This window comes from Gekko japonicus, unplaced genomic scaffold (genome assembly GCF_001447785.1).
Source record: "Gekko japonicus isolate JY-2015 unplaced genomic scaffold, Gekko_japonicus_V1.1 scaffold551, whole genome shotgun sequence".
NCBI lineage: Eukaryota > Metazoa > Chordata > Lepidosauria > Squamata > Gekkonidae > Gekko > Gekko japonicus.
The window spans coordinates 196,328-208,654 of NW_015160851.1; positions in this window are offsets into that span (position 1 = coordinate 196,328).

Below are 12,327 nucleotides of genomic sequence, written 5' to 3' on the forward strand. Positions count from 1 at the left end.
ATTTATTTATTTATTATTCAACTTATACCCCACCCTTCCCACAAAGCAGGCTCAGGGCGGCTTACATTCATTAAAACAAATTCCATAATATATAAATAGCAATTAAAATCCATTAAAATCAACATAAAACAATTCAGTAATAATAATAATAATAATAATAATAATAATTGCTGTTGATGATTTTACTAATTATACAAGTCGATGTACTTTTTATAAGTTTTTTCAGTTACTCGATGTTCTTCACACAGGCTGGCCGTCGCAGCCAAGAGTTGATGGTGATAGTGAGGGCGGCTCCTAGTTGAAGGCCTGGTGGAAGAGCTCCATCTTGCAGTACAGTATACTATGATGCACTTAGTGTCCTGCATACAAATTTCCATATAGCCCAATGAGTTCTAGTCTCTCCCACAACTGTGACAATCAGTTCAGAGGTTAATAACGGAACTATGTTTTCCTGTCATATGATAGATCCCAAAACAGATGAGTACGTGGTGAAAAAGTAACACAGTGATTGTCCACACACTACAGAGAAAAAGGAAAACAGGTAACAAATCAATGCCTAGAGAAATCAGGGCCATAATGGGGAAAGAAAGAAAGATCAGCTGATTGATGGTGATATCATCTGGAACTACAGTTAAAGCTGCATGAATCCTGCTCAGTTGGTCTACCATGGAACCATTCACAGCATGTGTCTGATACCCACAATGAGTAAAGCGCAGGGAGTGGTGTCAGGAGCCAAGCCCAAAGTAGTGGTGTCTTTCTGAGAGTCTCACATGCCAGCACTGTCCTATCTGTGATGATGTAGGTATTTCTCTGAATGCCAGGTTCCAATGTGACAATTCAATTGAATACCAAGATCCTGAGTTCCAATTATAGCCCAAAGGATCTGAATTCTTTCATTAAGTAGTCATATATAGAAACTAAACTCTAAGATAAGATGCTCATCTGTCAGTGTTCATGCCATCATTGAAAACTATTCAGTAAAAGTATGGATAGCTTTGCAGTTGTGTCTCTCTGGGCAGATAGAGATCCAGCACCCTCCACCCACCCCTGTTACTCACCTCGGCCACCTTCAGCATTGGACTCTTCATTGGAAAAGGGCATCCACTCTCTGATTGCTTTTGTTCCAGCAGGGGAAAGGAGACAGGCTCCCCCTTATTAAAGCAACTGTAATAAACTACCCAGTTGGAATGCCTGACATGAAAAATGTGGTGGAGGGGAAATGTATCATGGAGTCTGCTGAAATAATAAGGAGCTGTCAAAGCCAATCAACAGTATGGAGAGGAAAGGGTTGCAGCTGGTTGGAAGAGGGCTAGGGAAAATGGCACACAGTTTCAATAGGCAATTAGCTAAATACTGTAATTAGTCCTTTTCCTTTTATTAGTTTTATCTCTGTTCTCTCTCAGGGGTATCTGAATATGGGAGATCTTTGCAGCCTTCTCTGCTGAATATCAGGGCTGCCAAGTCCCCCCTGGTCACCAGCAGGGGAAGAATTGCCAGCTCCAGGTTAGGAATGCCTTGGCAATTTAGGGGTGGAGCCTGGAGAACATAGGAACCTCAGTGGGGTAAAATGTCATTGTGACCACCCTCCAAAACATACATTTTCTTCAGGTGACTGAATCTCTGTAGCCTGGAGATGAACCATAATTCCCGGGGATCTCCAGGTCCCACATGGAGGTTGACATCCCTATTGAGTATCCGGCTCCTACGCCTCAATCTGGCACCTCATGTGTGTTAAATTTGTACGGCTCTATAGAGCTACAATCTCTTCAGTGCTGATGTAAATGGCTTATTTGTGCTGTATATGCTGGGGAATACTCAAGTGGTAATGCCATTGATATGACATCAAATTACATAGCTAGCACTTTAATATTGTATTGTTTTAATGAACTGTTTTTAAATGTTTTATGGAAATTCTGATTGTTATTATGCCTTTTACCCTGTGTAAGCTGCCCTGAGCCTGCTCCGGTGGGGAGAACGGGGAATAAATCAGAAAAAATAAAATATATTTAAAAATTCATGTGATGAGGGAATCACATTGTGAAATGCCGGGTTTAGTTCATCCTGCTCCTCCACCCTGCCCCCCTTTTACCGCTGACAAATTGATGCAGACCATGCAAAGAGGAAACCATGTTGGTCTGTCACAGTAAAATAAAATAAAAGTTCAGTGGCACCCTAAAAAGTAACAACATTTATTTCAATAGTAGCTTTCATGAAAGCTCTATTGAAACAAATGTTGGACTTTAAGATGCCACTGAATTTTTGTTTTATTTTGCTCAGACATTCAAAAGCTGAATTTGATCTTAAATTTATGTTTTCTCTCAGCAAATCCCTACCTCTTGATTCTCATCTCAACAATTTCCCCCCCAAAGAACTATTTGTGAAGATGAGTCTCTTCTCTGTGAGCACACAGTTGTGGCTTCCTCTACTGCCTGTCATTGTGTCTCCTTTTGCCTTCTCTTGATATTAGTCTCTTGCCCCAATGTAGAATTTGTCCCTTGAAATATGAACTGTTGTAGGGTGGAGCCTTCTGGTTCTTCATGCTTGATTCATTGCAAGTGAGTTCTGGAAGTAGTTGGGTAACAGCTTCCATTTGCTTGTCCTTTCGTCTATGTTTTTCCCTAACTATTCTTCTGGCAAGAGTTAGTGTTAAACAGTATAAAAGGATTCAAATCCCCATCTGTAGAGTCCCCAGAACAAGTCAGTTACTGTGAATGATTATATCACACATTAAAGAATTCTGCACTGTGCTCGTGCCTTCCAGGTTCTGGTTTGTTGTTTCAGAAAGACAGACAAGTAAACATACATACATGTAAACTGGGGATTCCATATATATCTGTTTTATTTAGTTACCTCCTACATTGTCTATTTATATAGCAGGTTCTGTTTATGTACATGATGGGTTACATGGCCCCCTCACCCTCTTTTTTCCTGTAAGTAGCCCTTGAGGAGATTTGATACCAATTTGTCTGAGGAAGTGTACTTTGCATATGAAAGCTTACACTCTGAATAAAACTTTGTTGGTCTTAAAGGTGCCACTGGACTCAAACTTTGTTATAGTATCTTCAAGTAATTCCAGTATCACTGTGCACATATTAACTCCTTCTAGGGGTAACAAATGAGGGCTGTCATTGGTTACTTCCACACAAGGATTACTTTCTTACAAAAACATCAAAATCTAAGAAAAGAGGGTGGCAGCAACAGTGAAGGGCAGAGGAACGGGTGTTGGACACCAATCCCACCTGTTCCTGCATGGCTTGCTGCTGCTGGTGTAACAGGGGTATGTTTTTTGTTCCTGTCTGGAAGCACATGGAGGCATACTGGGACCATTGCTTTGCAAGTCTCAAAATATTTTTAGTATCAAGTAACCTTTCCAAGTACTGAAAAAGAGACTTGCTGCTGTTGTCACAGGAACATAATTGAGATGTGAAAAAACCTTTGAGACTACTATCTCATAGACTTTTAAATACAGACCAAATTCTTTATTCTCTATATTCTGTAGGACATTCTAACAACGTGTTCATAAAATGTAGCAGAAAATTTACAGTTATATCTATAGCAGTCAACAGTATTCCACAATTCTAATGCCATTTAATACCCATCCCTGCAAGTACAACATTTTTTAGTAATTTCTAATTCCATTTTCTGTTGAGTTCATGAACATTGAACTTTGACTATACCTAAAAAGGAAATTGGGGCCTACTAGTGTCTGCATCAAGATGCTAGCCAGAGAGGTACTGGGGAGAATCTTTATACTCCTTTCACAAAGTATTTTTAAGGCTTCAGAGCTCTGACACAAGCCAACCTTCTTTGATTCCGGTGGTATTTTCATCCCAACAACCATGTTTAGGATTGCAGCCTTACTATTAAATCATGAATGAATTGTCAGAATGAGATTTATGCACCTTACTAACACATGGAGTGCATCCTGCCCTTTTGTTTGCATGTAAGATTCCTTGGTAGTTTAGCATGCCAGTTAGTGCAGGCACCTTATAAAGCCATTCAATGGATAGGCCTCCATATGGGTAAACCTCACCCTGATTCCAAGCCATAAACTAGTCACTCCTTGCTCATCCATTTCCAAGATGTGCCTAGAGATGCTGCCCATCAAGGATACACCCCTGCACCAGACAGCATACCTGAAGAACATTTATCTAGAAACAGCTCTTACTGAAATTAGTAATGAGGCTAATGTAATGTAAAACAATAATGGATTTTTAATCTAAAGACTACTTGATTCAATAGGTTTTAGAAGATGGACAATCATAAATTTTATGGCAGAATCTGCTGTGATATCTTAGAAAGCATAGAGTTTGCTATAACAAGAGCTTTGCAGGGAAGAGGTCCATAAAGCATACTGAATCTGCACTCTTGTGTATGCCTACACTTCAAGGTAAAGGAAAAGGTTCCCTTGCTCGAAAGCCAGTTGAGTCCGACTCTAGGGTTGCGGTGCTCATCTCTGTTTCAAAGCCGAAGAGCCAGCGCTGTCCGAAGATGTTTCTGTGGTCATGTAGCCGGCATGACTAAACACCAAGGCACATGGAACACTGTTACCTTCCCACCAAAGTGGTACCTATTTATCTACTTGCAATTTCTTGCTTTCGAACTGCTAGGTTGGCAGGAGCTGGAACTAGAGACGGGAGCTCACTCCGCCATGTGGCAACTCGGGTCTCGAACTGCTGAACTACTGACCTTCCACAGCCTGCAGTTCAGCGTCTTAACCACTTCTGTGTAAATACGAATAGGCTGCCTGAATACTTCTTTGTTCTTTCTAGTGGTGATGGCTGCTCTCTGATCATTCACCTTACCCGGTTTCAAATGGAGAATCAGCCAAGCTTAACATTATCGCCCCACAGACATTTTATTAATGAATTTTAATTCTGCTGCCTCTTGCCTCTTCTTGTACTTTGTTTTTCTTTCCTTTATGTCCATGTCCTTCATTTGAGAGATTTTAAAGTCATAAATAGACTTTTGGAAATCATCTCCAGGTTCTAGACAATCCCATATATTTGGCATCCAAATGTTTGGATTCTCTCCTCTCTAGCCTATGTAAACTGGAAAAGCTGCAGTTGCTTCAGTTTTAGGAATGTACTTCTTGTTCTAGTGATTTGTAATAGATGACCATTTCGTGCTGCAATTACAAAATGTCATGCTCTTTTGGAACTGTGAGTTGTTAATTTACTTTAAACCCACTAACCCAACTGCAGCCATTTGATGGGGGAAATCTGGACTCTTATTGAAAAACAAAAGAACTCATCAGGGACATGGTTTCTGCCCTGACTTAGCTAATTTACTCCATGATCCAGAGAATACTTAACCTGGTTCACTTCAAGTTGCCCCACTGAGGTCAATTAAAGTTAAGCATTTACTTCAGTACTTTGCTGACTTGAATCTTACCTGCTTGACAGTATTTGGACAATATTTTATATCTGTGTCAACTTCATCCTCTGAATGAACAATGAGTTTATTAACCTGTGGATGCCTGAATTATAGTAGCATAGAATGTAATGAAATATCCTTTCATATGCAGCTAAAGGCCTCTATAGCAGTGCTGTTCAGACATCCAAGGAACAATTTCTACATTGGTTTCTCTGCCATGATATTCTGGAATATCTGCCATGTAGCACTGCCAAGTGTTCTGGGCAGTTAATCCAACATGGCACTCATGGCTGCCCTGGTGCCCACCAATGTATTTTCCACTGCCTGATTCCTTCTTGAATCATTTGGGCAAAATCTACATGGTCCTGAACAAAACAAAAAAGGGGGGTTTCAGGTCACTTCCTACCAGCAGTGGTTGAAGTGTTAAAATAGAATGAAGCTTACTGTATGATCATGTCATTTAAAAAGTTCATAGGTTAGCTGTAAGGATAAAATGGGAAATAATAATGTTATTTACCACCTTGGACCATCCCCCTCCCCATGACACCCAGTTTGTAATTAACCTTGGCCTCCATGGCATGCATTTTGTTCTGGCACCCATCATCTTTCTCCAGGACTTTATGTCTCACTCAGGATATCCACCTTGCTAGATTTCAGTCATACAGGAGAAATAGTTCCCATTTACACTGCTATTATAGTAATTGTTCCTGAGCAGGTACAGGAAGATAGATAGTAATCAGAGAAAGACCATATGCACACATAATATATAATAATAAGAGAATTCTGGTAGAAGAGCCAAGATGTTCGCATCTGAAGTAAGTAAAGACTTGCTATTTAGGTATCTTCGTGTAAGTTTGGTATCTGCTTGTTATGATCATTGTGATTAAAAGTATACGTATATCATTTATTTCCAGTTTTTCCAGGATACAAAGAGTATCACTTGGCAAAAATAATGGAATGGCATAATAGTGCCATTTTAAAAAAAGGAGTGACTGTGGCAGGGGTTGTTTTGTAGAAAAAGAGCTAGGGGAACTCATTAGCATAACTCATTAGCATATGCCACACTCCCTGACATCACTGGAAGTGTGTCATAAGGCCACCCACCCTGCCCCCAACGGTCCCGGCCGCCATCGCCGGCCTTGCAGCTCCACTGCCGAGCCCCATGAGGGGCCTGGCAGTGGACCTGCAAGGCCGGCGGGAGTGCAAGGAAGCCCCGCGAAGGACCTCCCTGGCCCCAGGCAGGCAGGGGTGGGGAGAGGCAGGGAGGAAGCAACTTACCCTCCCTCTTCTCCTGCCTCCTCCTGGCTGAATGAGGGCCGGAAGCGGGGCGGCCGGAAGCAGGGGGTGGGGCTTCATCATGTGCCCCGCCCCCATACCTCACCCGGGGGAACTGCGATCCCCCGCGATCCCCCCGAAATGACCTCTGGACTGTGGAAATCTGTTCAGATACTGAAAACCAGAACTTCAACAACCAATGTGGCATATGGTCCTATGGAATAAGACACAAAACTGCTAAAAAAAACCTTCAACAATGACCAGTGAGGCAACCCAGTGAGTGCACCTTGTGTCTAATTGAGAGAGATGTACAAGGTAAATGCACCTCATAATCATATTTGTGTCCCATTTCTTAGAATAGCTAGTTCCAATAATACTGGAAATGAGTCTAATTCTAGGATGAAAATGAAATCAAGATTCTCCATTTTGTTTAAAAATGGTCTGCCTCCATGTTCTCATATGTAAATGGATGCAGGGTGGGGTGGGGTGTGTGTGTGTTTTACCTGCCAAGACTAACAGCACAGGTGCTGGAGGGACACAGATGCTACTTGGTATTCATAAGGCAAGTATGACTGTACCTCATGGCTATTTATTGCTCTATACAGAGTGAAATATACTGAGTTCAGACACGTAGAAGTGATCAGCTCATAGTTTATTAGTGATTCAGCAAGAGAAAGAAGACTGGAATCCATGGCCGAAGCTCGGTATTTATGCCTGAAAAGGGTTACACCCAAAAACACTCCACTCCCAACAATAGGCTATTTACACTCTATTGTTTCCCAATTGGTTTACTCTAGGATCCTTGTCTCCCTACTGGTCTATTCTAGGATCCTAGCAATCTATTGCTATGCATCCCAAGCTCAGTCCTTTCGCAAGGGCAGTTCAGGATCAATACATAACACCAAGGGAACACCACTTGTCATTGAGCTTCCTCTCCCACTTCAATCATTCTCCCATTCATCCTCCTCACCTGTAAGAGAGTCACAACTGAAAGCAGTTGCTCCTGTCACTGTATCTCCTTGTTAATGAACAGATGTTGTTTTGAGGATATTATCCCTGCAGTGTGAAACAGAGCAGGAACGCAAGTGAGTACCCTAACCCTGACTAACGAGCAAAAGTGAGCATTACTTACGAGCAAAAGTGAGCACTACAAAAGATAACAACATTCGAATTTAACAGTAATACTTCCTAGTAAGACAAAATAATGAAGTTGGGCTGGGATTATGGAACAAGGGGAAAGAAAACAAGAACAATGCATGCAAACATATCTGTTTAAATCAACAAGAATCAGCGTATGAAAAATAACGATAAAAGTCATCTACTGAGCTGATCCAGTACGTTGCAAGTGCAATCTTCTAGGTCAAGGAATGTTTAAATATGTATAATATTGCACCCTTGAATGGCCAGGATGTACAATGCCTTCCACTGGCATCTTCCTTTTGAGGAAAGGAAGAGCAGGCAACTCCCACATCATGAGACGAAAAAGAAGATGGTTAGTAGACACAGGTTGTCCTCTCAGAAACTACTGATATTAAGGATCTCTGAGCCCTGTTTCCATGGACAGCCAAAGTTGCCCAGAAAAGTTTGAAAACCTCTGTCCTAGGGACTGTTGGATAAGGTATACCTTTTGCCCCCACAGCCGGAGTAACGAGACGAACAACAGTTTGGATCAAACAAGGGCCACTTTATTAACTATATACAGTTTATAAAACACCACAAAAATGGCAAGGGAACATTTCCTAAGTAACGGAACAGACAAGGCAGGCGTCAGGCTGACCAGCCTCCTTTCCTAATATGTGGGCGAGCCACCAACCCCGGTCTTGAGCCATTAACCTGGCTTGCGACCAGCAGCCTAGCCACTGGTAGCCTCCCTGGAGCACCTACCCCTGAAACCATGCAGCTTGCAGAGAGGAGCTTACCCAAGAGGTTCCCAGAGGGAATCATCATTCACAGCCCAGGGCCTTAATAGCCTGCCAGCCATTCCTGAAGACCCCCCGGTTCCCAAAACAAGGAACGGCTAAAGGTGCTCACCGTTTTCTGCTTCCTTACCCCTGCACTCTTCTGCCAAAGTGACCAACCTATTTAACAGCCACACCCCAGCCTGTTGTTCCACTGCCCAAGTGTAAGGTAGGCGAAAACACCACCACCCCACTGCCAATCCTGGGTAATGGTGAAAAATTCCTACCTGGCCCCCTTGGGCGACCAGCCTCAGCCTACACTAGAAACAGGGCAGGCGGGCAAGCACGAGGCAGCAACTGCCTGGGTGGAAGCGGAGCAGAGCCTAACTAGGCTGGCTCCCCCCTGCCCACACCCCAGCGCGGTGCACTGCAGCGCTGTTGCCACCCCGCCCTCCTCCGCGGTGGCCAACCAGCCCCCAGACGCCATTGCTTTCGCCGGCACCCGGGAGCTCCCTAACCACCATTTTTTGGAAAGCTCTGAAGTTCTGTTTCCTATTTATGAGGCAGCATGAAGCAAAAGTGCTAATTGCAAAACATGGTTCATTTATAGAAGCAAAAAAAAAAGGCTCTTAACAACAGATACAAAATTATTGTCACAGGGTGTGCCTGAGTTTCCATACGGAATGCCATCTGAATAAAAGAGCCAGCTGTGCTCTCTCACAGGAGACAATTTAAAAACAAAAGACCCAAATTTATGAATTCTAAGGCTTAGATCCAGCTGTAACTAACACTTTCTGAGGAGATGAAGGTCAGACAGTAGCCTGCATTTTACCTTTTAATTTTCTGATCTTAAATGTGTGTCTCTGGAGACAGAGAAAAGCCAAAGAACTAGACTACATTCTCTGTGAAACCAGCATTCTATGCCTCTGTCTAGATCTGAGATGAATTTGTAAAATATGTGTGTGTGTATTGGAAGTGACAAAATCTTGGCACTTGAAGGATATTTGAAGTGATGTACAGGTTGACCCAGCTTAAAAAAAAGAAGATATCATAGAACTGGAGAAAGAAAGGAAAAAAACCCACCATGATCCCAAGGTGGAACAACTTTCTTATGAATAAAGGCTTCAGAAGTTAGCCTTTTTAGCGTGAAGAAAAGTCAAGAGTACAGATTATAGAGGTTTATAAAACTATGGCTGAAGTAGAAAAAGTGGATAAAGAACACTTTTGTTCATGTATATACAATAGCAAATTCTGTGGTCATCCGACTGAATTGACTGGTGATAGATTTGGATGAGACAATAGACTTTTTCAGGTATTCTAAGCATGTAGTTGGCAGGGCAGGATAAAAACAGCAAGTTATGCCCTGAACTATGCAAGGGCAGTCCTTGTCTCTTTAAGATGTTATTTTATTTCTTTTTACCAAGTTAAAATTTGGGGAAATGGCTCCAATCAGCCTGCACACAGGGAACAAAAAGCACTTAGTCAAGTTAGGAGAGAAAAGGCCTAAAGCTCGCTTTGAGAAAGCTGTGAATCGTAAGTGGTGGGCATAGTTTACTAGATTGCCTACTGTGGCGGGTAATCTCCCACCCTGGCTCCAGGATCCACTTCATTCCAACACAAGTGAAAAAGGCTGTGACATCACTTCTGATTGTACCCAGAATTGATGTCACAAATGCTCTAGGAATTCCCCAAATGGGGAAAACCACAGAGATCTGGGAATTCCTAGAGCATCACAACATCAATTTTGGGTACAATCAGAAATTACATTGCAATGTAGCTCAACCTTCCTGCCTCCATTTTACTTTACATCAGACAACCCTAGTTGGGTCCCAAAAGGGAGAAGTTGTAAATTAGAATTTGCCCTCATAAAAGAAAGGAGATATTGAGTTGTTAGTTTACTTGTAGTTAAGATATTATTTAAAGGAGTACCTAACTCACCCTGCATGTTCTCTTTAAATGGCTTTTACCAACCTCACAATCCTGAGCTGGTTAGTAAACCGGGGTTGTTCGTCCGGTGGTTTGTGTGACCTCACAAACCACTGGGACAAACTGCCATTTTCCTTGTTCATGCCCATCCCTAGTCCAAAATAGGCATTTAAAGTCATCCCCTCTATACTCTGCAGCAGTGTTCCCTCTAAGCTGAGTTAGTGTGAGCTAGCTCACAGTTTTTTAGCCTCCGGCTCACACACTTTTGTCTAAGCTCAGGAAGGAGGGCTCCAGAGCAAACTAATTTATGCAGTAGTCAAATTGCTTGCTCACAACTTTAATGCCAGTAGCTCACAAAGTAGAATTTTTGCTCACAAGGCTCCACAGCTTAGAGGGAGCATTGCTCTGCAGAGGTTTCTTCTGGTGCTGCTGTACTTGATGTTTTCTCTTTTGCTTGGGCCTACAAAGAAATTATCAGTGTCCTGCAGTCAAGCTCCAAGCCTTGTCTCTCTTGCAGGTTTTCTTCTATAGTAGGAGACCTCAAAACTAAAATAAGAACCATGGTAAGTAGGAAATAACAAAAATCAGCAAATACTGTGCTACAGACAATTACAAGATATCTCAAGTAATTTTTATATATTTATTCATTTTTATATTTTTTAATTTTTTCTTATAAACTATTTACCATTATATTAATTGTCACATAAACATTTTCACATAGAAAGAATCATATATCCAAAATTTTAGTATCATCTTTTTATATAACAAAAGATATTGCACAACCCCTTTATTAATACCAGTCCTCCGTAATTGTACAGAAGTTTTAAGAAGAAGGACTCCTTTAAGTCTATTTTGAATTAGTGTTCATTCTTCCTCCAACAGAGGTCCAGATATCCTCCTGTTACCTGGCAACCCTGCTTGCATCACAACATTGCTTTCTGTTAAATCCTGATGGTGATGTCACAGCCACAATGCAATGCTCTAAGAATTCCTCAAAACTGTACAGGTAAAGACCATCAAGATTTGGACATTCCTAGAGCAATACTGCCTCTGAATATGGAAGTTCTACTTACTCATCATGGCTAATTGCCAGTAGTGGACTACAGATTTGACTATTCCCCTAGCAGTGAATTCAACCAGTTAATTACTAGATGAGTGAACCATTCCATAGATATGTAAGTAATAAGTACAATTGTACAGCAAAATACTACAGCATCTGAGCATACAGAAAACCAAATAAGTTGAATTGCATAATCCTCTCTCCCCAAAACTCAATTTATTTCCATGATGTTAAAGAGATAGGCATTTTACTAGCGTTAGGTTAGTTGTGCAGGCTTTGTTCAGTTCAGATCCATCTTTTTGTCCATCTGTTCTGTCTCATCTCCCAAGCACATGTACTTAGTTTGGCCACTTCTCCTTGAGAATGACCCCCCACACACACACACACACTTAAAGGGAGAACTTCTTCTCATGCATCTGCTTGTCAAAATAAGTCAGGGCAAGAAAGGCAAAGACTGCTACAATTGTCTACATGATCAGGCCACAATTCTATCCTTTGTCTTGTCTGGTTGCTTTAATAATCATGCTAAATTGCTTTATTATCCCCTTCTTAGCTTGCTGTTGGGAAAGGGGAAAGGATTCTAATCCCTTCTTTTTGACCAGACTACATGTACAGGCCCCCCTCATGGATCACTGCCTTGTCGTGGCAAGGGCTGCAAGAAGTGCATGCAATTAACAATTGTTATACTGCTGCCCCCCCACTTCTTTGTTACATTGTCGTGGCAAGGGGGCTTGCGTGGTTCGATGAGGCTGTGGGCTATGCCGTGGAAGGCCACCCAAGACGGACAAGCCA